Here is a 27,850-nt window from a genome sequence, read left to right on the forward strand (position 1 = left end):
ATGCCTATCAAAAATGTTTATGGTGACAATACTGTAGATGCGAGTACAGTTAGACATTGGGTAAGACATTTTAAGAGTGGGGAAAGTGATGTTGACAAGCTCCGAAGTGGCCATCCAGTAACAACAGACAAGAGCTGGTTCGAAGAGGCCCACTGTATCACAACACACAAATTGTGTAGTGCAGTGGATATAGGGAAACTTGCTATGATAATCATCATAGACAACAAGGTTTGCACCCAGTGGGTCCCAAAAATGCTGACGTGTGAGCACAAAGAAGCCCGGAAAGTCATCTGTACGGAACTTCTCCAGCACTGAGAGTGAAAGAGAGGTTTTTGTTTCACCCACTTCTAATTATCATTAGAAGTTCAAAAGACAGCCTTCTGTTGGTAAAGTCATGGTGACAGCATTTTGGGACAAATGTAGGGTCCTGCTCGTGGACTTCTTGAAGCATGACACCACGATCAACTTGGATCGATATGTGGAAATGTTGAAAGCCCACGTCCGTAGAGTTAGACCTGCGAAAACTTTAATGAAGTTCTCCATGACAATGCACAGACTCCACACCAGTCTGTGCAAGATGAAAGCCACTGCAGAACTGGGGTGCACTGTTCTTCCTCACCCCTCTCATAAGCCCAGATCTTGTACCTTCTGACTATCACCTCTTCAGCCCACTGAAGGATGCACTCCATGGAACCCATTTTGTGGACAATGACCAGCTCAAGCCTGGTGTTCAAGAAGCCCCCTTGCATCAAAAAAAAATGGGCACCACCTATTTTCAACCAAGCCGAAGTCTTGTCCAGTGCTGTTCAGGGAGGAGTACCTTAAATGTGATGCACAAAGGTCCCAACATAGAGGGCCCTGCATAAGTGTTTATTAATAAAAGAAAGGGACTCCAAAACCAGCCATGGCCCACTAGAAGTAGTAAACCAGGACCATTTTATGGTCCTGGTTTACTGCTAATTACTCTTATTGTGGAAAAATATTCTTAAATAGACATGGTTTTTAATTTCTACATAGATATCTGCTTTGGAAAGAAACTGTTTGAATTCCATAAATAATGCTACTGTACTCTCCTCTGCAGTCATTTTTACCAACTGTGTTGCTTTTGATGTTATGCTCTGCGTGTATAAGGGTTGGGAGAAATGGTTGTTCTGAAACAGCCCTTGTAGAGTCCATTGTCAGCCAAAGCAGAATACTTTCTAAACTAAGTACTAAATTTTGGAAGGGGGGATAATTTTCCCATTGCTTTAAATACCCACACTGTTTCAATTAAAAGGTACACTGGGGTTTGTTTTACACTTATTTTTAGGTTTAGACTATTTGTCTGGATCTTTTGATCATATTTCAGCTTCAAATTTTATGTTAAAATTGGACTAACTACATCTTACCATTTAGGTTATAATTTTAATTTAGAAATTTTTCTTAATTTGCTTTATTTTTCAGTGGGAAAGTTCTTCCCTGTCCTCAGTTTAGTCTAAAAATGTTAGTGGCATACTTCTGAAACATTGACTTACTTTGGTGGGGGGGGGTTAATATGAGGGGATGAAACACAACTAGCTTTGTATATAGTTGTTTTGCACATAAAAATGCATGCACTGAATAGTGAACGTGAAACTGGCGTTTTTATTTTCCTTCAAATAAAATTGGTTTACTTTTTTTTTTTCTCTACTAGGATGGGGAACAACTTTCCCATTGTTGGAGGGGGGGCAGTTTATTAGGCAGAATTTTAACTTAGAAATTGTAAAATCTGAATGGTAATATTTGTTAATATTAAAAAAAAAATGACAAAAGAATAATAATAAAAAGGCCAGAAAACAAATAGCCTAAAAATAAGTAAGGTGAACCCTGGTGCCTTTTATTCGAAATACCCTGTATGTGCATCTATTGTTATAGAATCAGCTTCTTGATATGCATGGCAGTTTTTTTTTTTTTTTTATGCATTTCTTATAAAAGAAATATGGGTAAAAAAGTCTTACACTGCACTTTATTTTAATCTGCATATTTAACTATTACCTTATAAAAAAAAATAATATAATATTTTCCAAAAGAGAATTATCCATTGCTAGTCTGGTTATCCCTGAAATGAAGCTTGCATATGCTTTTTTCCAACATTCATTGAATTTGAAATACGCGTGGTGGTATGGGGGAGGAACAGTACCCAATCTTAAATTTACTCTGAATGCCTTTTAGATATTCGCTCTTCTGAATCAAGATTGCAGTTCAATTTTGATCACTGTTGCTAATCTAAATTGAACTCTTAATTGTAAATAGAACTTGCATACGGGAATCTCTTAAAAGCAGGCAGAGTTGAATTAAAAAAAACTTTTTTTCTCTCTACCTTTCTCATATATTAATGACATCTTACCTCTCAGTGATGAACATATATAAGGCAGGGGTGGCCAAGGAGGCGATCGCGGATTTAATTTCGGTCGATCACGACGAATTTTAAATATACAGTCATCCCTCGATTTGTGCAATTAAATTTTTGAGATGGTAGATTGCGGCACATTTTGAAGGAAAAAAGTAGATCGCATCAAAAATTAAGTTGGCCACTCCTGATATAAGGCAAAGACAGACCTTATTTTCAATCCTAGCCAGTACTAAGAGATGTGATCAGATCATAAGGTTGGCCCCCTTTCCCCTGGCTGTTATAGTACAGCTATGGTGAACATTTTCTGTCCAGTACTACTAAGAATAAGCTGAAACAAAAATGTAGCAATTTTCATGTACTTTACCACAAGCAATTTTTGCATTCCTTTGAAGAGGTGGGGGGGGGGGGGGAGAGATCATTGTGTATTGTCTACACACTTGTGCAGCCATAATACACGAGAGAATAAGCACTAAAATTATGTGCACTTTCCCAGCCTGATAACCCATCTCTGATATGCATTATTCAGCTTGTCAAATGTACTTGTTTCCTTTCGCGGGAAGATTTTCAAATTGAAAGCTCCAGCAGTGTATTACGGCATTGAAATAAAGTTTAAAAATGCGCGACCATGAATACACGACTGATCTGTCTCTCTCATCGTAGACTTACGCAATACATCGTTAGCTCATGCCAAACGTTTTTGTTTATCACTTTGCCTTCGACCTTGTCCTCCTTATGGTACCTCAATTGTAGGTGCCTGCTGTGGGCTAACTACATTCGTGGAATGCCTACACCACTGGCCTCTTTCGATTTAATTACTTAAGCGATAGCTCCCGATTTGGTGTTCTTGCTCAGCGATATACAATCTAAAAATAGTTGACATTGAAACTGTTGAGTTTTTTTTTTTTTTTTTTTATTCTTTGTCATCACTGATCATTAAGTTGAGTTCATATTGTTTTCAAAAATTAAAACTTAACTGTAGCGAAATGGCCCCCCTCACAATTCTGAGAATATTTTGATGATGGATAGGTCGAAAAAAGGGATTGGATAAATTCGTGGTCCTTTAATGGAACTTAAATTTGCATATTAAATAAAACTTAATGGGAAAATCTGAAATGCACGCGGTATAGAAAAAAAAAAGTGCCTCATCTTAAATTAATTCTGTATGCCTTCTAGACATTCGCCCCTTTTCAAGCTCCATATAAGATTAATAGTTCAAATTTGATTAAACCATTGAAAAAGATGAATCTCTAATAGTTAATATAAACCGAACGCAATCTTAAATGGAACTTGCATGAATCTCTTAAAAGCAGGCAGAGTTGATTTAAGAACTTTTTTTCTTTTTGTTCCTCTACTACTTTCCTCTTCCTTCCGATATATATTAATGACATCCGATTGATTGATTATTATACAAAACCAGTTTTAGCACAGATATGGTCCTAAACAGGAGGCATTTTTGTATTACCATTTTGAACCTATGACGTTAGAAAATGTGCTATGGATTGACATGTTTGTAAATGAATGGATTGTGAATGTGCTTATTACAATTCGAAAGGAAGGGTAAACAGCGCCAAGTACGATGGGTTTTGTGTAAGGGGGGGGGGGGGTGAGATGAGCAAAGCGGGAGTGATCAGAAAGAGAACGGACGAACAAATACGAGCCTTAAAAGGCGCGATGAGCAACATTAATTCTAATCGATGTAAAAGGGTTAGTTCCAGGAGGAAACTGCATGCAGAGATGTCTGGTTATCCTGATGGGCGGTAGGACTATGTAGCTCTACCCAGTATATTGTCCTCCTCAAGGTTATTTTCTAACGACTCTGCCCATAAGGATCTTTGAAAGACATTCCCAAGGTCACGTGAAGTATATTGCGTAGTTAAGATGATCAACAGTCAACTTGGGCACCATAAAAAGGAATGACATGCGACTTCATAGACTTCCAGATAAAGATAATTGCTTGGCCAGAATGTAAAGGCGATCGATGTTGAAGCAGTGCTTAAATATAATGAGAGTTCATTTAAAGCTGCGTGCGCATGAAATAGGCACCTCGCTTTAAAATAGCAAAAGTTAATTTGCTGATCAAGGTAAACATGTGGAATAATTGAAAATATAATGGACTGAAACTCTGAAATGGCTTATCTATTATTGAAAATGAAAATTAATCTGGTCATTAATTGGACTTGGGCTTTAATTCATGGTGAATGCCAATTGGCTAGTTATATTTATGCCATTAGGGAACTGAACATGTGAAAATTTATTCGTTTTCTGTCGCCCTGGTATCAGGAAAAAGTCTATCAGACAATCCGCTCCTAATTTTTTTATCGTAATTTTTTATAAAATATGCACCATTACTAAGCAAACTGAACGAGGGTAGTTTTTTTTTTTTCTTCCTTTCAATCCTTCAGTATAGACAGAACATCTAACTAGAGTGAGGGGTGTATTTATGTTCCCTCCTTACACTGGTCAGTTTATTAGGTTCAAAAAGCATTTCCACAAAGTATAACATTAATTAAAATTAATAATTGGCTGAAACCTCTCGACGGTAGTAAAATGAATAGCTACAATAAAAAATAAATTTGCAGTTAATAATAAAATATCTTTTAAGAAAACATCCAGCCATTTTTTTTGCTATATATAAATAAAATATTTATGTCATAGTGGAGAAAAATCAACCTCTATTAAAATTGCAGAAATTTGCTCTTTAAATGTTCACTACTTGATATTCCGGAACAAAAATCGTGATAAAGTTGGAACATTCAGCATGGTTATTACAACGCTTAACCTGTTTTATTTTTAAGTCTGCAGAAGACAACAAACATTCGGTTGCAAAAAAATCTGAGTCTGTTGCACCTGCAGACGCGATTCATGTTTAGTAACGTGTTTTCGGCTGCAGACAAATCTGACGAACAAGGAGTTATATTTGCAATTAGGAGCAATTCACATTCAGGAACGAGAAAATTGTTTGGTACTTCCGTCACTTTTCAACGTCATGGACCAGCTGCGCTAAACCATTAAAACAAAACACGTAGGTGAGAAGAGACGCGATAACATGGTTGAGTAAACGCTTCCGCCACCACACCTCTTGCGTTCGGCTCGGACTAACCTCTTAGAAGTGGGAGGATAGAGACGGGGGGGGGAGATAATTGGGAAGTAGGAACGTAAAGTAAGCTCTTTCACATTCTCGCCTGGAAGTTCGTAGAAAGACGCGGAAGTCAAGGCGCTCTTCCTTAATGTATGTGTGCCTACCAATTTCTAAAATCCAATTCATCAGAGTTGGTAGGCACCAAGTAAATACAAAAATTTACACTTTAAAGGATACCCATATAAAAGAGAAAACTTTTTTTTTTTTTTTTTTGAATATTTGGGTGTTTTGACTGAAGTAAATGTAAAGCACTAATGTCTCTTGAAGAAAGCTCACCCATTGAAGTGGGTCGAGGCCGTACATTGGGGTTGTCCGACTGCCTGAGACGTCAGAGGAGAAAGTGAAGGCTGTATATACTGTCTCCCTGCCATCTACGGTAATTCTTGCGCTACGATCCACACGGGAAGTTTAATAGTGTACCTTGTGCGATTCTTTGACCCCGATTGTGCCCCAGTTCAGAGTGAGATGGGGGGACGTGACCTCGAGCTCTCGTGATTTATCAAAGATTGGCACGCAAGAGGGAAAAACAAAGTTTATATATATATAAAACACGGGATGATACAAAAGGGGTGGATAATAGGAAAAGAGGATAGACACTGTCTACACTCCCACGCAAAACCGGTGAATTGACAATAAGTAAAAAATGAACAAATTATACCGTCTCGACATTCACATACCAGGGCGGTTCGCCAGCTCGTGTCACTTCATGCGTAGCAAGTTGCACTGTAGGAAAGAGTGTTGTAATCACTGGGACGGGTTGGGGTGTTTTATGTTGATGAATGGCATCTTTCTACATCTAATGGCGCACGGATGTCGCCACTGATGGAGGGAAGGGGGGAGAAATAGTGCCACCCTCATTTCAACGATCTGTTAGTTACTTTCTAGCGGAAGGCAGATTTCCGCACATCTGTTCTGCAACCATCCTTTTTGCAATTTATATTTATGTTCCCTTGGGTGCCTGAGAAAGAGTAAAGATGCCACCAGCATTTAGTTTACTCAATCCATTTATAAAGTCTTAAAAGATCTTTGGGGGGGGGGGGGGTCTCCGGACAAATGCTTAGTTTTCAGAACACTTCTTTCTTGGTAAGAATATTATCTTACCGTTCAAGAAATTCCCTATTTGTTGTTCATTTTCTCTTCACCCTTTCCAATAGATCTGCGTCTGGCCTAACCAGGATAATCACCTCTTTTATGTAAGGAGACTTAAGTCGACAGGGATCAAGAATTCAATCAACTTGAGAGACAAAATGAAGTTGTCTTCATGGATTTAGAACTATCCTGTCCGTGGGCCAGCAAAATTTAACTTGGTTAATAACCGTTTTAATGCTCACAGCAAAAGATACGCTTTGCATTCACAACGAGTTGCCCACATATTGCACTACTTAAAATAAAGGCGTTTGGTGATGCAACACTCTCAGCAGAAGAAGCAAAGTTCTTCTGCTGAGAACATTAACGTCATTGCATTAACTAAGATGGCCTTAAAAAAAAAAAAAAAAAAATTATGGAACCCCTCCCCACCTCCTATTACATAATTTTTCGTATAACCTCCTTTCACCGGCAATACATCATAACATTTTATGCCCCCTACCTTATTCCGAGAATGAAACTAATTAATGCAGTATAATTTTAACACACGCAGCACACTACGCCTGAAAAGATAACGATTTCTACTCCTCCCCGCCCCAAGCAGGAAGTGCTTGGATTCGTTACTGATCAGTCTGTATCAGCTTAGTAGGAACTCCTGGGTCTTACCAGTAGAAATTTTCGTCTTGGTTGAAGTACCTTTTTCTGGAGTAAAGTATTCTTAAGAAGTTCTCCCCCGAGCTAAAAATAGTTCGCCAAAATAAACAAAACGTAGAACTACTTATTCCAGGAACGAAAAGTGGAAGTCTCATCGTTGCTGCCCACATAACAATTGCCTTCTTAGGCATCTGTTATGTAAGTAGAATGCAAAACGCCCAAATAACTTAGCAATTGTAGATATGTCCTATATTTTAACGCTGCAAAGAACTTCATACCACGAATATATGGGCGGTAATAATTTCGTTTTTAGTGTGCGTGCGTGCGAGCGACCTATTTTTCTTGGTGTAAATGAACTTATTAGCAGAAACAGTGATATCTCTACTTATCGTTGTGCTATAGTACAAGGGTCCAACAGTAATAATAAAAACAGCGCATGAGCAATATTATTAGAAGTGATGTTTTTTTTTTTTAAGCAACAATACAGTAAGCAAAAATACAATTGAAAATGGTATTCACTTTACTCCAAGCGTCAAAATTTCACATTTCTTCCATCGTGAAAGCAATTTTAAAGCAAACGAAAGATTCTACTTGTTCATGTAGCAAGCGACTAAGTACTGATCTGCTTCAGGATGGTTCACAGTTTCCACACCAGGTGGAAAAGGCCTTGTTCGCAACGTGGTTGAGTTAGTTGGTCTCAGGCGAAGGTAGCATGATTTTTCATCTAGCAAACAGAAAATTGGCCACAGAACACTCAATTTAGAAATATTGTCTAGGTCGTTGATGCGCCTTAAAAAGAAAAAAAAAAACCCTATAGCTGCTGCAGAATGGATCTTAGAAGAGCCGAAGATGTATTTATCATCTGTTTTCATTACATTTAAAAATAAATAAATACAATTCGGTATACCTTTATGTAAGACCGGTACTCCAATGAGCAGGCTGGTTGTAACCTACAACCCAGTGACGTATCCAGATATCATTGTAGGGGGGAGGGCTTGGCGACCGGGATTTTGAGTTTTTTTTTTTTTTTTTTTTTAGAATGCCTTCTGCATTCTTTTTTCTTTAATTTCAAAAATGTTCATTTAGGCAGGGCATATTCCCACCCCTAAATACGCCCGTTACAACTTACTGTCAAAACAGGACGAGGAAACAACTTCAGAATGTCCTAAGAGGGCGTGCTGGAAGCAGAGTCTCTCTTAATATATATACACTACCCTTCCATTAATATCTGCACTTCTGCCTTTAGACAAAAAAAGGAGCTTTTATTGTGTCATTTAATATTTTGCGCTGAAACCTAACGACCTTCAATCTTCGCGGCATACTCTCAACCAGCTGTTTTATAAATGTCGGTGATATGATCTTCCACTCGGCCTTTTACGTAGCCACCAGTTCGGCCTTGTTCTTTGGGAGATCTCGACGATTCATACATCCCAAAGATGCTCAATTGGGTTCAAATCACACTCTGCGCTGGCCAATCCAACTTTTCCACTCCCATATCCTGAAACCACTCTGCTTTAGTTGATGTTCTGCTGGGATACCCTGTTGGTATACTGGGATGGTCAAGTCATCCAAGTGCCAAGCAGTATGGCATGGCGCATTGTCTTGCTGATACAGGTATGGGCCTTCCCCAAAGTATTGCCATAATGTTGGAAGTGTATAGTTTTCCAGGCTATCCTGGTATTGCACAGCATTCGTGGTTTTGTCGATAACGACTAATGGGCCCCAAGCCAAACCATGAAAGGATCCCCATGCCATGACACTGCCTCCACCAAACTTCATTGTTGGGAGGATGCAATCAGGAAGGAACTGGCCCCCTGGCATTTGCCACACCCAGGAACGGCCATTAGGGTGGTAGTGTGCGAACCTCGATTCGTCTATCCATAGGACTGTTCCACTGCTCTACAGTCCAGGATTTGCACTCCTTCCACCATGTTAATCGGCATCTAGCATTTGTTGAGGTGATCAATTATGTTGAACGTGTCATCTTGCATGCCCACTTTTGCAATTGTCTGTTCGAAGCCCAGTGTGCATTTTTATTGCAAGTTCTGTGACGTTTTGCTTGCATAGGACCTGTTTCCCCATCCATGGAAGGGTGTCCGGATATTAATGGTGGAGCAGTGTATATAAGCCGATGAGCAAAACATGACCAGAGAGTCGTTATGCAAATCGAAGCAACTGCAGATGAACTACGACACGTGCGCGGTTCGGGAAACGGTATACAAAACACTGAACTCCGTTAATTTTTGTTACTCTTGTTCTTCAGATTGGAAAGGCAGAGGACTTAAGCAAGTTTGACAATGGCCAGACGACTGCGTCAGAGCATATCTGAAACAGCATGGCTAGTGTGGTGCTCGATGTCAGCCGTGGTTAGTATCAACCGAAAGTGGTCCGAAGAGGGGGAGGGGAACCCACGAACCGCCGGAGAGGTGTTGGACGACCATGGCTCGAGGTGAGCGAATGCTCTCCCGGATGGCACGTGGCAACAGAAGGGCGACTGCGGCGTAACACCCTGGTAATTGGAATACTGGTGATGGGAGTAATGTGTCACAACACACAGTACTCGAACTCTGCTGAAAATGTGGCTGCGTAGTCGCAGGTCGCTCCGAGTACCTGTGCTAACCACGGTTCAGCACCTGCAATGGACACGCGAGCATCGAAACTGGACCTTGAGTGATTGGAAGGTCTGGTCCAATGAATCACGTTTCCTGTTGCACCATGTGGATGGCCGAGTACGTGTATGTCGTTTACCTCGGGAACTGATAGTGCCTGGATGCATTGTGGGATGAAAACAAGCCGCTGACGGCGGTATCATGCTTTGGGTAATGTTCTGCTGGGATACCCTGCAGATATACTGGGATGGTCCAGTCATCCATGTGCCAGGAACTCTGACGTCTACCACTTACCTAAACACAATTAGTCTGCGTGGGATGCAGTGATATCACCACCGTCCTCCCCACAAATGGAAAAAGTCCAGTTCGAATCCCGTCGATGACGCAAGGAACTTTCATGGGCTTTTTTCACTCCGTAGCTGAGTTATTCGGTCTCAGATGTAGATAGCAAGGTTTTTTTCCCTGAAACGGGTTTTTCGTCCAGCAAAACAGACAAATCGACCATAGAACACACACAATTAACAGGCATAAGATACGGCAGATGAATTTCACTATTCGGGTGGCCTAAAAATAATAGCTACCTAAACATCATTGTTTATCATGTACACCCTTTCATGGCAATTGTCTTCCCCTCTGGTAGTGCCATCTTTCAGCAGGATAATGCGCCATGACACACCGTCCAGATTGTTCGAGACTGGTTCGTGGAATGTGAGGAAAACTTCCAGGTATTGTTCTGGCCTTCAAATTCCTCATACATCAATCCCATCGAGCATCTGTGGTTTGTGTTGGAACAGCAACTCCGATCTGCAGCATCTCAACCACGGACCTTACAGGAGTTAAAAGGATCTGCTGGTTACGTGTTAGTACCAGATACCACAAGACATTTGGAAATCTTGTAGCGTCCATGCCTCGCCGAGTACGAGCTGTTTTGGCTGCACGGGGAGGACCAACATCATATTAGATAGATGGTCATCGGTGAATATATATATATGGGTACGACCATGGCAAAAGTGTGTAAAGTTCAAGGGAGGATATTTCGAGGAGAAATCCACAGAAGATTCAGATGATGACAATTTAGATAAGACATTCCCTTCGTATCTCATGTCTTTTGCGCTGGAAAGACATTTGAACTATTTAATTTTTGATTCTTCGGTAGTCTGCATGATTCCTCCATTTCCTGAACGTAACTAGAAAATGGACGTTCTTGATTTTGGAGGTATACTCACTTATTGCAAAAAGGTGGTAAAGATAAAAAAAATCATGTCAACGGTGATCAGAAATGTTTCCTTTTCAAATATCAAATTTCCTAATAAATCATCTTCAATATTATTGAACGTTCATTTTAAGTTAGTATTAAAAAAAATAATAAAATATTAACATCATTTCTTGAACTCTTAAGATGGCGCTGAGATGACCACGATTTTTTTATTCGAAAAAAAGGCATATCACTGACATTACAACATTGTGTACTTACACGTTCAAAGAGTAATGTCAAAGGAAATGGCTTTGTAAATAAACAGAAGGAACTGAACTCTTGCAAAACGTTTGTACTAAAAATAAAAAAACAAAACAACAGCTTACTTTCTAAACGAAATACAGAAGGTATACATTTGTTGTAATCATACACTCAGGGCCAAAAATAATAAAAATAAAAAAAAAGATGTGGAATCAGTGCAACAGAGACACTCCAAAAAAACGAAAAGATAAAAATAACTAGGCAAAAAAAAAAAAAAAACATTAAACAAAATAAAAAACTTATCTTGAAAAAGCGATGAACAGCAGCCATTATGATGTAAGTCGTCTGCTCAAGGACAAAGATAGACTGTAGCGAAGGGATGCTTAGTAAATCGCTAAAATATACAAAAATACTAGAAATTTCGGTGCGGGTGAGAAGTTAAATTTGATGCCGCTCGCCGGTTACGCAATTTACGGAACATTGGCACAAATTTAAACAGAAACAACGTTTACAGAACATCTTACCACTCTGTGTTTAACAGTAATGCCAAGTAATCGCGCGCCACCTGAGCTAAATTTGCTTTTCTGACAAGTCACTTAATGTATTGAAAAGTTATATATAATAAAAAACTTTATTATCTAAAATTAATATAAATGTATTTTTATAAATTAAATGCAATTATTTATATTAAGTGATTTATTAATATATACTTAATATCATTTTAATAGTAATATTAATACTTAGCATTAGCAGAGGAAGAAAGTAAGCTTATACAGCCAAAAAAAAAAAAAAAAATTCTGATGTCACACATCCATTTCCTCTAAACGTTTGTCCAGTTCTTTTTTGAATTTATTTAAGGTATCAACTGCCACAACGACAGACGGAAGTTTCTTCCAGCAATCAACTACCCGCTGGCCTCCTCAGAGGTTTCTAATCTGAGCAAGAGGAAGAATCCCATCAGCATTGAATCTGCTCAAACCGTTCAAGGCCTTGTACATCTCAATCAGATCACCTCACAGGTGCCTGGGCCCCACACGCTGCAATTTGCTGAACTTAAGCTTTTCTTGGTAAGCGGATCCCTTCGTTCATCTGACCAATCTCGTTGCCCTTCTCTGTACTCGTTCTAGCAACTCTATATCCTTCCTAAAATGAGGTCTCCAGACCTGTACGCGGCCTGACCATTGCCTTATACAAAAGGATAATCGCCTCCTTATCCCTAATAGCAAAATTTCTGTATATCATTTACAAACCCTATGACCTACTATAGCAGCCTATCTGCACTGCTCAGAAAACTTCATATTATTATTATTATCAGTTTATTCCAGTAAAGGAAACCACCCCTGGACGGCAAAGTGCCAGGAGGGTACTAAGTACATATGAGGGTACGAGATACTACGTGCAGTGGGTTACATATACTGAACACGTAGTCTCATCCCGAAATATTATATACATATTAATATATACAGTATTTACACATTAATGATTTTGTACATACATTATACAAATCATATATTTACAATTCACTAATAATTCCATATATAATTTACATAACTGTTAGAGAAGGTACATATTTACATATCTGACCGCACAATTGCCCCTAGGTCTTTTTCATTCTCTACCACCCTGAGTGTAGTACCGCACAGTTGGTACTTTTCTCTGGGGTTACTTCTACCCGTATGCAGTTCTTTGCATTTATCAACGTTAAACTTCAGTTGCCACTTACCAGCCCATCTTCCCAGCTTTTCTAAATCCTGTTGCATATTGTCATTAACAACCCTGCCAACCTTTATATCACTTGCAAATTTATTAAATAATAACGACAATTAACAATTAAGTTTGCTTCCGGTTCAAAATTTGTTTATTAAATTACAGAATGACAGAAGAAAACCAGCATTTTATTATTAGTAGGTTTTAGGAGCATCAACGACTAAGGACATGTTGCTCCGTATATACTGTCTGTAAATTGCGTGTGTTCTGAGGTCGATTTCCTGTTTTTTGGACGAAAAACCCCAGTTTCCCGGGATAAAAAACCATGGCACTCTTGCCTGAGACCAACTAACTCAGCCACGTTGTGAAAAAGGCCCATAAAAATTCCTCGCGTGATCGACGGACTCGAATTTGTACCTTTTCCACCCGGTGTGGGTAGGACTGCAATTCTACCAACTGTGCTGCTCACGATGGCCCAGTATTTTATACCATACAGGGTTGCTAGTGATTTACATAAAACTACATCTAAAATTTGTATATAAATTACTGAGGTATAAAAATGTCACATATTTCTCATAGCATCTTTATGAAGAGTGGTATATCATGCTATAGTGCAGCCGTACTAATGGCCCTTAGCACTTGAAGGGGCCCGAAAATGGAAAGAAGAAAACAAACGTTGCTCCCTGGCTCAAGGTCGTGATGATACACCATTGATTACAGCTCAATATATACACTCACAAAAGCTGAGTTTTAGTTTCAGATGGAAACGAAAACTACTGGACTTAAATTCACCCATATTTGCAAAGGAGAAGGAATGGGGAGGGAGAAACCTGTCATTGTACTAGTAGCTGAAATACCAAGCACGTTTTTTCTTTCACACTGGGAGTAACCTTAACGCTCGTTCCGACTCTATAATTACTGATAACTATTTTTCCTACTTCGTAGCAGCAGAGGTCATTCTCCTACACAGACGTGCTAAAGAACGCAAACACAAGAATAACCCTGTTTCAAGTAGCGAGCAGAAACATCTTCCTGTCATGCGAACTTTCATTCCCCTAACCTTGCGTCGTGTTTGGAAACTCGCCAGTGACTGATACTCAACATTTCATGTAGTTTTACATTTTTCAAAAGGGTCTGTTAAAAATTAACTAGCTGAAACTGCTCCGCATATTTTCGGGTGGTGTTGCAGCATCGACTAGCAACTCTTCCCGTTTTAGAAACTAACAAGTATTTACACTTGCATGAACCAGCTCTGAAAATTAGCTGCCTTACTAAGAAACGAAAATTATTTTCCATCTTCCAATTGAAACAGTTTTTATCTAAATGGCTTAATTGGGTACGCAGACAGATGAGCAAAAGCCAGTGACTGAGAATAGAAAGGCATCAATTATTAAATCGATGGTTGCTAATTATAAATAAAGGCTGTTTTTTATACACATTTTAATGAATGAATACATTGCATGAAATACTGACTGATCATGGTTTTACATTTTAGCACTAACTGAATCGAACTTAACCTACTTTGATCTTAGTTACGATTTTCGAACAGTTAAAATTAGAGTTGGAACTATAAATTCTGTGTCTAGTCGTTGTTTACCCCTTCCCCGCGGTGGCAGACCTATTGGTATGGCAGTTTCGCGACTGAATCAGCTCAACATTGTGTTGATTCATATGTCTGATAAAAAAAAAAAAAAAATCTCCTGGTAGTTTTAAGTGCAAGCAGAGCTGGTGACTAACTGTAACTACGTAAATGTAAGCCCTCCGGTAATTGCCTTGTATGTGGCTATGTAGTAGTAGAGGCATGTGATGCAAGAAAGCAAGTTTATACAGCATAAGCCAAAAAAACATTTCACACATCCATTCCCTCTAAACGTTTGTCCAGTTCCTCCTTGAATTTATTTAAGCTATCAACGTCCCCAACAACAGATGCAAGTTTCTTCCAGCAATCAACTACACGCTGGCTAAAAACAAATTTCCGCTCATCTATTCTATAACTGTCTTTCCTCAATTTGAATTTATGTCCCCTCAAGTTCGTAATCTGAGAAAGAGGAAGAATCCCATCATAATTGAGCTCAACCCATTCAAGGCCTTATACACCTCAATCAGATCACCTCGCAGGTTTCTAGTCTCAAGACGCTGCAATTTGCAGAACTTTTTTTGGTAAGACCCCTTCGTTCCCCTCACCAATCTTGTTGCCCTTCTCTGTACTCGTTCAAGCAACTCTACATCCTTCCTAAAATGAGGCCTCCAGACCTGTACGCAGTACTCAAGGCGTGGCCTTATACAAAGGGATAATCACCTCCTTTTCCCTACTAGCAAAATTCCCGTATATCATTGCCAATACCCCATGACCTTCTCTGGTAGCCTGTCTGCATTGCTCTGAAAATTTCATATATGACTGCTCAATTTCTCCTAGGTCTTTATCATATAAAACTAAAGTCGCCATTGACAAAATCAGTAGAAGTCTAAAAGTAGTTTCCATATGCAGAGTTGAAAGTTTACATAAATAGAAATTAAGTGGACTTCGATCTTTTTCCATTGCATGCTTTTTTGGTTATCAAACTTTCTTCCACAGTACCTTCTATTTTCTTATAACAATACAATTTGCTACCTGATCGGATTACTTAATCCTGTTTTCCATGGTCACGACTATAGGATTTTAAAAGCAAACTCGGGAAGCCGGTTTTAAGAGTTAAGGAAAACAAAAGTGGGAGTGCTTCATCAGTCATCTAAAACTTTACTTGTGAAGGCCGGTAGGTCTTTTTAAGGAAAAACAGTGAAGAAAACAATTGACTGTTGCTGCCTCTGATGTCATAATGACGTAGTCACGTCCGGTTGACAAATGCTAATTAAACTCAAGGTCAATTTTGACTTCACAGTGTATTCCCTCTCCTATCTTTCTTAGCTGGGACGAAACCGGATTCGTGTACAGGTACAGTGATACAGTTGGACAGATAGAGCTTGATAGATCTGCGTTTTCGAGAAACGAATTTGTAGCAAGTCTTGCCTGTTCGAAGAAGTACTAAAAACTATTACTGCCTTTTACTTCCAAAAGTATTTCACTTTTACCGGCGCCTTCCGTGTGGGTGTCATGTGCGTGCAAGACGCAATTACTGCCTTCCACTGACGTCACAATGACGCAGTTCGAAATATATAAATAAGAACGATGTACACAAAGTGTGTCATGTTATGAGTATCGAATATAGCTTTGTAGTTATGAGAATAAGAATACACCTGTGATGTTCAAATGAACACTGAAATATATCTGTGATAAAATAAGAGCTGATCTATATAGAATTAGGCGAATTAGACCATATGAATTGAATATTTTATCTATGAATTATGAGCATTCGAAAGCTTGATTTGTTTATTTTTACGAAACGAAAGATGAGTCCTTTCGGGCACATTCCAAGCCCCCACCTAGACCAACAGGCTAATTCCTCCAAACAGTTCCATCATAGTTCAAATCTAGATATTTCCATTCATTGGGAGAGTAGGTTACTTTAATGAAGAAGAAAAACCATTTTATTGTGTGGTTAAGGATGGCCCATGCAAACTTTTACATGTGCTCAAGTATACAAATGAAATACAGTGCGAAAAAACGGAGAATATTTCATGGCTGTGGAACACAGATCAACTTTTAGTTAGTGCGAAAATAAAGCGGTGTTACTCTATAAGGGGGATAACACATTATTTCTTGCAATAAATAATATTTTACTTTTTCAGGAGCGTGTATTTTAATTTTCACATATGGTGCTTATTAGACTGAAAATAGCTATTCTGTTGAAATAGTTTCCAATTTTTTTACAATGCAGTGTATATTAAAACATTCTTGACATCTACTGTACCTTTTGAATCCAGTTCTATCTCTCCAAGGGGGATTACCAACTCAATGGATGCGTGTGATATAGCCTGTAATACGTAAATCTTGAGTAGCAGAACTGACACTTTTAGACCCATATCTGGAACAAGTTTTGGGACCCATTCAGAACCCCATATCTCTCCTGATATGGACAGAACTGGGGTTTAAATCACGCCGAAGACCATATTTGCAATATGGTCTTCTTCAATCCGAGACTGTAGTTTGTCGATCTCAGTTGGTGGGAAGAATAGGATTCTTCAAGGGATGGTGAATACACATTTGTATACCAACATGCGATAAAAAATCATTAAAATCTGCAAAACAAGCAGCGTTCAGTATTTATTGCAAGTTAAATTTTATATACCTGTTCGTGCAACGTCAACAATGTTTTGGCATTGGTTAACTAAAATTCATTGCACATGAATATATTAATGTCATGGCTATTATTTTTATGATTTTCGAAGCCCTTTAATTTCTGTTATGTTACCTGTGTGGATGGTCTCCATGACCTCTTAGACGGTGACTCATAAGAGGACAATGCTGGTAACGATGGAAAAGCAAAATATTCTTGGCTTCCCTTAAGGTACGTGGTATCCATGGTAAAAGGACGAAACTATCCATTTTTGTAATATTTAAGGAGAAAAAGATATTTATTATGATGATTCTGTAGATGAGACCTGTTCTGGTAAGACCGCATTTGTGTCCATTTTACTGATACCCTCAGGTCTGGAAGCTACACTTGAAGAAAAGTGCAAAACTCTAGAAAGGTTTAAAGAAGAACAACCAGATTAGTGAGTGGAGCTAATCAATGTCATGTCAATTACTATATCTATCTTACAGAGGTAGACAAGGTCCTGAAGAGAATAAAAAATAAAAATACCATTAGTGCTATCCAAGAATTACATCATCTATAGTGTGTTTTATGTCTGTAAATTGCGTGTGTTCTCTAGTTTTGCTGGAAGAAAAACCCGTGTTTCCGATGGAGAAAACATTGCTGTCTTGCCTGAGACCACACAGCCACAGAGCGAAAAAAAGCCATAACAGTTTCTCGTCACTGATGGGATTCGTACGCTGGCCCTTTTCACCCACTGTGTCCAGATTTGTGATTATAACCACTGTTCTACTAGCAAAGAATCAGTAAAATGAGTGGGGTGGAGGTATAATTTCACTGATAGAAGAGAAAAGAACCAGAGAGTACAAACCTACAGCCATGTCTGCCAATATCCGAGGGAGAGCCCGAGAAGTTAGAAGGGGTCCAACGGCTGTTGTTATAGTTGCTAAAGATCACCTGAGGAGCTAATCTGGCAGGGGGAGGAACAGATATAGTTTCAGCAGTTAATGAATTGCCTGCTAGCGGTTGAGGCGGAGAATTTGATAAAGTCTAAAACGGAATTGGATAGCTGCATTTTGGCAATGAGAAAGGCTCATAGCATTTTTTTTAGGTTAATAAAACCAGCTTTCTTGCATTATTTACTAATCATAATGCTACTAGCCTTGTCTGCCATGGTAGGCAAATGTATAATAAAAATTATTTATTTAAATACACTTACTTAATTTCCTCCAAAATATATCCTTATGTTCAATGTTCGATTGAATCTAAGGAGAATCTATGGAGGGAAGGAAATTCTCTCTCTGCGTGGTGTTTACACCTTGATTGAACACGGTTAGATACCCATTATGAGGTTCTCAAATAGAAGTCACTTCAAGAGCAAAAAGATAATCCTTAATAAGTTGTTTTCTTGATTAAGAAACAAAACCAGTTGTGATGATAGTATGCTGAAGAGATTGCTTCCTTGACATAATTACTTTAAATCATCACGATTTCATACTAAGTAATCAGCCCACAGCCCTATTTCATGGCGAACATGTGCTGCCCCCTATGTGACCTTCTACAAAGTTTCGAGGTCGCATTTTCAAGTAATATTTCCAAAATTGCTGTGTATTATGAAGCTACAAGTTCATGCCAGCGGGAACCCTGTTAAAAGATAGAATAAACATTACCCGAGTGGTTGAATTATGTTGAAATTGGTGCCACCCACTGAAAGTGTTCATCCTTAAAAAAGGTGGAGGAAAGGTTACCTGTTATGTTACCTGTGTGATAATGATGAAGGTCGGTGCGACCTCTCAGACGGTGACTCACAAGAGGCGAATGTCGGTGGCGATGGAGAAACTACATATTGTTGGCTTCGCGCATGTATACATATACAGCATACAGTGGGCAAGAAAGAGAGATAGAGAGAGAGAACGCTATTGGTGTAATCATGCGAAGGCGAGCCTATATGACACGGATATTTTAGAATTTATTTTTGGTCTGAGTAAGAAAACCAAAACAAAAATCCGTCTCTCCTGAAGACAACTATTTTTCATAAATGTTACTTATTCTGTTGGAGCTGTGATATATTATCGATGAGTTTTTTTTTTTTCATGCCCTTTAAGATTTTATGTTTTAAGTCAACATTTTCATCTTCAAAAACAATATTATTTATGGGGCTTTTTGACAACGTGGCTGAGTCAGTCGGTCTCAAACGAGGGTAACATGGTTTTTTCTCCTGGTAATTGGAGTGTTTCATCCAGCAAAACAGAAAATCGACCTCAGAACAGACGCAATTTACAGACAATATATGGAGCAATATGGCCTTAGTCGATGCTACTAAAACCCAACAACAACACCTTTTCTGTTACACATTTCCTCATCAATAACGCAGTGACAGCAGGTGCGTTTTCGTGATGCAACACTCGCTTTTCCATTTTCTCTTTTTTCTCGCTTTCAACACTCGCTTTTCGCTTTTCCAGCCATAAGCCAAAACGCTTCAAAACTTGGAAATAAAATGTCTAGTTGACAGCTTCGTAATGGTGGAGAATCGTAATGGAGTTTTACTTCAGAAGTTCATTTGTGCAAATTCGAAAACTCGGCCCTTCAACGTTGAAGACTCCCCATAAATTCCTAACAATTGATAAATTTCAGGGTGAATTTTTCGAATTTACTTAGAAATTTCAGATTCACGCACTGATCCATAAATTTTTCAGATATTCTTATGTTTCTGAAGCAAAAAAATCCGCTTTAATTTAATATGAAACAGCCAATGAATACTCAGCCTAAGTTTTCCACGAATTTTTTCAATATCTACTTCTGGCACATCAGACAGAAGTTTGTTCCAATAGTCAACTATCCGCTGACTGAAGACAAATTTCCACACATCTATCCTGCAACCATCCTAACTCAATTCGAATTTATGCTCCCTCGTGTGCATGAGGAAGAAAGGCATCAGCATTGAGCTTGCTCAATCTATTCAAAACCTTAAAAATCTCGATCAGATCATCTCGCAGATGTTTAGTCTCCAGACACTGCAATTAGCACAAATGCAGTATTTCTTGGTAAGAGTATCATTTTGTTCCCCTCACTGTTCTCGTTGCCCTTCTCTGCACCCAATCCAATAGTTAATGTCTATATAACACCTAATAGTACTCAAAACATGGTTTAACCATTGCCATATGCAGCGGGATAATCGCCCGTTGTCTCTACTAAAAAAAAAAACCCATCCCATGGGCTGTCCTAGCAGTCTCTCTGCACTGCTCAGTGAAATTCATATCTGACTGCACAGTTAACGCAAAGTCTTTTTCATTTTCCAGTATTCTGAGTTATTGCTGCGCTTATGGGTAGCACAGTTGGTATAATCACCTTCCTCCCGACACCCGGTGGAAAAGACCTGAGTTTGAATCTTGCCAATGAGACGAGGAATTTTTAACGGTCTTTTTCACAAAGTGGCTGAATTCGTCGGCCTCAGGCCAGAGCGGCATGGCATTTTATTTCGAAAACTTTGGTTTTATGTCCGCCAAACAGCAAATCGACCCCAGGACACACGCAATTTAGAGACATATTATATACAATACAATGTGGCCCAAGTTGCTGATGAACCTAAAATCCTACTACAACAATAACACCGGTGGGATTATTAGCATTTAGTAATAGTATTAGTTGAGGCATATGATGCAAAAAAGCAAGCTTATAGAACATCAGCAAAAAAAAAAAACTTTCCATCTTACCCATCCGGTCACTCCAAATGTTTGTCTAGTTCAGCCTTGAATTTATTTAAGCTATCAACTTCCACAACAGCTGGAAGTCTATTCCAGCAATCAACTACCGCTGCCTAAAGGCAAATTTCCGCACATCTATTCTACAACTGTCTCACCTTAATTTGAATCTATGTCCCCTCAGGTCTTAATCTGTGCAAGCGAAAATATCCCATCAGAATTGAGCCTGCTCAAACCGTTCAAGGCCTTGTACACCTCAAACAGATCACCTTGCAGGTGCCTAGTCTCCAAACACTGCAACTTACAAAATTTAAGCCTCTCTTGGTAAGAGAACCCCTTTTTTCCTCTCGCCAGTCTTTTTTCCCTTCTCTGTACTCGCTCTAGTAACTCTACATCCTTCCTAAAATCAGGCCTCTAGCCTTGTACGCAGTACTCAAGGTATGGCATGACCATCGCCTTATACAAAGGGATAATCACCTCCCTGTCCCTGCTAGCAAAATACCTGTATATCATTGACAAAACTTCATTACCTACTCTGGCAGCCCGTCTGCGATACTCAGAGAACTTCATATCCGACTGCACAATTACCCCCAGGTCTTTTTCATTCTCTACCTCCTTGAGTGTAGTACCACACAGTTAGTACGTTTCTCTTGGGTTACTGCTACCCATATGCAGTACTTTGCATTTGTCAATATTAAACTTCAGTTTCCACTTACCAGCCCATCTACCTAACATTTCTGGATCCTGTCGCAGTAGCATATTGTCTTTACTATCATTAACAAATCAGCCAACCTTTGTATCATCTACATACTTGGACATTAAGCCTGATATAGTTTCATCGATATCATTGATAAATACACAAAACAACAATGGAGCCAGCACCGAACCATCGGGGACTCCACTAATAACATTAGTCCACGTAAAGCAGTGTACATTTATTACCACTCTCTGCCGTCTCCCACTCAACCATCCTTTTATCCATTATAGTAACTTACCCTTAATACCATTCTGCTCCAATTTGTACAATAGTCTTCCATGCGCAACAATGTCAAAATCTTTCCTGAAATCCAAGGATATGATATCAAAATTATTTTTAGCATCCACTTCCTTTGTGACCACATCGTAGTATCCAATCAAATTGGTCAGACAAGACTTCCCCTTAACAAACCCATGCTGTGTCTGAACTATTACTGCTGTCTTGTCTAGGTGATCCTGTATCACCTCTTTAGCCAGTGACTCCATTATTTTCCCCGGAACAGAAATTAAACTAACAGGTCTGTAATTATTTGCGTCATCCTTTGAACCAGTGATTTCTCATAATCTGCTTTTGCCATCCTAACTTTTCTGTGGCACTATTACAGATCAATTTGTAGCTATTATACGCTTCTGTATTTTTTATCGCTCTGTACCCTTTCCATGCTGTCTTTTTCTGCTCAAGTAATTTGGCAATTTCCTTAATTCATCCAACTTGGAATCCTCCTCGTGTAGTATTTTTTAATGGTATATAAGCATTCGAGGCTTCTGTGATTAATGTTTTAAAGGTATACCATAATTCAATTGTATTCGCTCTCTGTGAGACCATGTAGCATCTTAAGGCATCGTAATTTCCTTTCCTGGAATTATAACCCATTCCTTTGCCTTTGATTACTACTACCTCTTTCTTCATCGTCCACCATAGAACTCCGTGATCACTTCCTGCTACTGGTTCCTGTACTGTCAGCCCTATTGTCATCTGGTTTATGGGTGATGATGAGGTCTAGAGTGTTGCTTTCCCTAGTATTTTCTGTGGCATGTTGATACAAATAACAATAATCTAGTTTATTTAAAAATTTTATTCCCCATGTGGAGTTTCCCTCCCATTTGCTCCAAACAATTAAAGGCAAATTAAAATTAAAATCGCCCATAATAAGACATTCACGCCTACTTTCCCATTTCATTTGCATGTAGAGGCCCTCATCAAAATCTTCACAATCACCTGGCCTGTAGATTACTCGTAAGTACTGATAAGAAGCATGGCCCCAGCACCACTTCTATCTGCCCTCTCCTTCCTAAATACATTATACATACGGTACTGAAACTCGTCATCCCCTATAATCAAATTATCTGTAGATAACTCTCAATACTGCAAAGTAATCTCAGTTGGAGTCATGCTAGGGTCAGTATTATCTGGCCTCCTCTTCGCCGCCCTTATTGCTCTACTGGTAATCCAAAAGTTAAATATCCTGGTATATGCTAACGATCTAAAGGTACTCACGCCAATTAAGGCAAACCAAGACCCTCACCAAATCTCAGAAGAGTTAATCTCCACTCTCTCCTCAATACGTACCTACTGCAAACAATTTTGTCTGCGTATCAATCCTGAGAAGTCAGAAATCATAGTCTCTCATTAAAGCAACAGCCAACAATCACATTGACCTAGGAATCAGATTTTACCCAAAGCTTCTTTTCGGCCAGCATGTAGACATACTCCTCACAAAAGCCATCAGACTGAGATGGATATGCAAGCAACTTCTGCACCATGTAACAAACAAATCCACCATGGTCAGACACATTGTAACAATAGTCCTCCCCAACTTCTCTATACTGCAGAGATTTGGGCATCTGTATCTTCCTCTACCACCAAACCAGTGTTCTCATCTGAGTACTGGCTTCTCAAGTGGGTGTGTCACAAACTTAGCCTGCCTCCCCAGCTCCGGACCGCCGCTATGGCCAACGCACTGAACATCCCAAGGCTCATGTGGCTCATTAATGAAAGGAAGAAGCTCGTCACAACAGTTGAACTCATGACCGGTCTCATCTCCTCTCCATTCTTCTGGGACAACTGTGCATGGAGGATCCCAGTGGCACGTCTATGAGCAACTCCCCAGCTATGCCCTCTGCAAAGACGCCTTCATCTGTCGGATCGGTTTTTTCCTCAGCAGATGCTATCTCGAGTCCAGGACTTAGAGGTTGACTTCAACGAGTTCTGTCGAGATAGACAATATAGGAAAAGAATACTCAGTGGGGTGACCAAGTCTACTACTATTATGATGAGTCTTGATCTGCATATTCTTAACCCAACTATGTACATATTTATGCACTTCAATGTATATCCTTATGGTATGTATTTTTTAAACAAATGGTTGTACACTCACTTAATGTTCTTTATAACCAAAACTTAAGGACCAACACTATTTCTAAAGGTTACAATCACAAAATCAAACGAAACAGCCTGTGGCGTTTCCATAACTGTGGCCATTCACTAGAAAGCTGGTGCACATGCAAAATTTTGAATCGTTATGAGAGGGCTCACAAAAACAGATAAAAGCATCAGTTCAGTAGTTATGTGCAAATTACAGAATGGTGAGCACGATTGTTACCGACAGTGCTATAGACAACGAAATGGCCAGTAGACAACAACTGGTTGCCACACCCCATCGCATTGTAGCTGTTGATGTGCTTTCGGAAAGTGAGGACATTGTTCGTATGGATTGGCCTGCCCATTTCTTTCGATCTAAATCCCATCGAATATATGTGGGACGCCCTGGGGAGACGCCTAGCGGCACGTCCACACCTACCAGGTAATGTTCACGAGCTGAAGATGGCACTGACAGAGGAATGCACGATGTTACCGTAAGAACTTATCAACAACATTGTTCTAAGTATGGACAGGCGGTGCAAAGCCTGAACCGACACTAGGGGCTGCCATATCTCCTACTGAAGACCATCTTTTCCCTTTGTTCCATCTTTGGCAGTGATGCATCTGTATCCTGGCAGCCAGTGCTATGTTGTCATTTTTGAATAAAGTCCCTCTGTACCGTTTTGTTTCCGTTGTTGTTTCCTGCGTTATTTCTGTACCTCACGAGGGTCCTTTGGTATGCTTTTCCCATATCCAGGCCACTTCTATGAGAAGCTACAGGTGAAAACCTGATTGGTCCTTAAGTTTTGCACACCAGTGTATTTAGAAGTATACTGAAGCCATTTCTCAATTTTCCTGTACACTATTTCATTTATTTATTATTTATTTATTATTTTTTGCTCATTGAGGTAATAATGTCTCTGTAGTACATGTTAACCCCTCGCCACTGTACCGTGAAGGGCTGTTGCACCTACTATCATGTAAATTATCATTCTAAGCGTTGCAATAAAGATTCTTCTTCTTCTTAATGCTGATGAGATTCTTCTTCTTGTTCAGACCACACACCAAATTGCCACAGAAGAAACTACCTCTTCACCATCCCAGAGACCCAGCAAGAAACTGACACTCACCAAATGACCTCCCACCGATTGGGCTCCTGCAAAACTCTCACTTCAACGAACGTAAATTCACACGATAGAGGATTAAGACAAATACTGCACTGCATTGGACGGACAGCAACCTTGAACGAGACTTGCTCCCACGTGAGGCCTGAAATCAACCAAACACTTTTCCTTCAGGAGAACATCTAACTGTCCTGAGAACTGTGACAGCACTGGACCTAACTCAATTATGACTCTCGAAAATCTGCTGCAAAACGCCTTTGAACCCCTGTGCATCGGATGAACAGCAATCTCGGAAGGGATCGTTCTCAAGTGTGACCCATAACCATTCTATCTTCCCGGATGGCACCTGTCCCAGAAACTGTGACGCCACTAGACTAGACATAAATACGACTTCTGCAGCCATGCTGCCAACGCCACTCGGCGATCTGAATAGGGTGCCCTCACCCTATTCACCTTCAATTGCCTATCCCTGGTGGGGAGGAAACGGTTTTCTATCTCCTCCCCTCGCTACCGCCCCTCTTTTCGCCTAGTGTGGCATGGGCCTGCCTTACTAGAGTAGTATGGGGACGATAGAGAAGGCGAACAACTGGGGTCGCCTTTCTATCATCCCTATTACTTCTGCCTTTAACCCCCCAGTCTTTAGCCTCTCCCCACTCTACCTATACGCCAGTCCCCCCCATACCACAAAATCTAACTACGTCCAAATTAAATCGCATTCTCAATTTCTTTTTTTTTCCTTTCTAATTCTAGCGTTCATCCAATGATAGTTTTTTTTTTAGGTCCTAGCCACTGAAATATTAGGAAACTAAGTGCAGGGCCTGCCAGTGTAAATATAGCGCTACTGGGTACCTGGTCTGCCTCCATGGTGGGCAAAGCGGTGGGTTCCATTAGGGGCCCAACGGCTAAATGGCCAGATGAACAACGGTACACACAACACTATGCCTTCCAAAACCAACATACTTCTAAATCTCTGGTCTCAACAGTGTACTGTCTCACATGACAACGTATATTACGCGAGATGGAGGAAATCCATGGTGCCGTTAGACATGAACACACTTTACGCACGAGGGTGCACAAAAGCAAACCGAGGAAGGACGATGGAACAAACGTCCATCTGTTGTCGAAGTTGATAGCTTAAATAAATCCAAGGAAGAAGTGGCCAAACGTTTGGAGTGAATGGAGGTGTGAAATGGGAGGTGTCAGTTTTGTTTTTTTTTCCTGATGCTGTATAAGCTTACTTTCTTTCGTGATTTTCCACAGCTAATGCTAAATAGCAGTGCTACACAGTTACTTTCAAATACACTGCCCTACCATTAATATCCGGACACCTGCCTATAGACAAAAAAGAGCTTTTATTGCGTCATTCAATATTTTGTGCTGAAACTTTTGTCTTTTATGACGGCCTTCAATCTTCGCGGCATACTCTCAACCAGCTTTTTATAAATGCCAGCAGATAAGTTCTTCCACTCGGCCTTTAACGCAGCCACCAGTTTGCCCTTGTTCCTTGGGCGATCTCGACTTGCACATACCGACGATCCAATACACCCCAAAGATGCTCAATATGGTTTAGATCAGTACTCTGGACTGGCCAATCCAACTTTTCCATACCCATGCCCTCAAACCACTCTGTTACGACCCGAGCAGTATGGCATTGCCTTGCTGATACAGGTATGGGCCTTCCCCGAAGTACTGCCATAATGTTGGAAGTGCATAATTGTCCAGGCTGTCCTGGTATTGCACAGCATTCATGGTTTTGACGATAACGACTAATTGGCACAAGCCAAACTATGAAATCAGCCCCATACCATGACACTACCTCCACCAAACTTCATTGTTGGGAGGATGCAATCAAATCAGGAAGGAACTGTTCCCCTGGTATTCGTCACATCCAAGAACGGCCATCAGGCTGGTAGAGTGTGAACCTCGACTCGTCTGTCCACTGTTTTCCACTGCTCTACAGTCCAGGATTCGCGCTCTTGCACAATGTTATTCGGCGTCTAGTATCTGTTGAGGTGATCAATTCTGTTGAACATGTCATTTTGCATGACCCATTTTGCAATTGTCGAAGCCCAGGGTGTATTTTTATAGCAGGTTCTGTGACGTGTTGCATGCACAAGACCTGTTTCTCCATCCATGGAGGGGTGTCCGGATATTAATGGCAGGGCAGTACATACTGGTATAACTTGTAATGTTTTTGTTTGGTTTCGGATTGTTAGGGCTACCAGTCAAGATTGTAAATATTGGCTGTACTATTAATCAAGCTAAATAATGCAAGGAAGCAAACTTATTTAGCTTCAGCCAAAAAAAAAAAATCTTTGAGCAAACAAAATAATCTTAAAAGAACTTATGATCGGATTACAATCATTTATTCATTCCACCTTGAAGCGCATCAAGTTCTCTACCTCAACTATCTTTGGAAGTAATTTATTTCTTTAATTTGGTGTCATAATCAAAAATGCAGCCTAAAAGTAATGCCTCCTAAGATTTAATCTATTTATTGTTGTCTGACAACGTAAAAGTACCTCCATCATTCTTTTTGCTCCTATAACAGCCTTACACACCCCATTACCCTGAGGTATTTAGTCTCTAGGCTGTGTAGTCCACATCTTTTAATAAATTCCTCACAGGATAAGCTTCAGAACTCCAAGCAACCTAGTTTCCATTCTCTGGACCCTCTCTAGAGTTTCTATAT

Source organism: Mastigoproctus giganteus, chromosome 4, assembly GCF_048544385.1.
Source record: "Mastigoproctus giganteus isolate SK-2022 chromosome 4, ASM4854438v1, whole genome shotgun sequence".
Taxonomy (NCBI): domain Eukaryota; kingdom Metazoa; phylum Arthropoda; class Arachnida; order Uropygi; family Thelyphonidae; genus Mastigoproctus; species Mastigoproctus giganteus.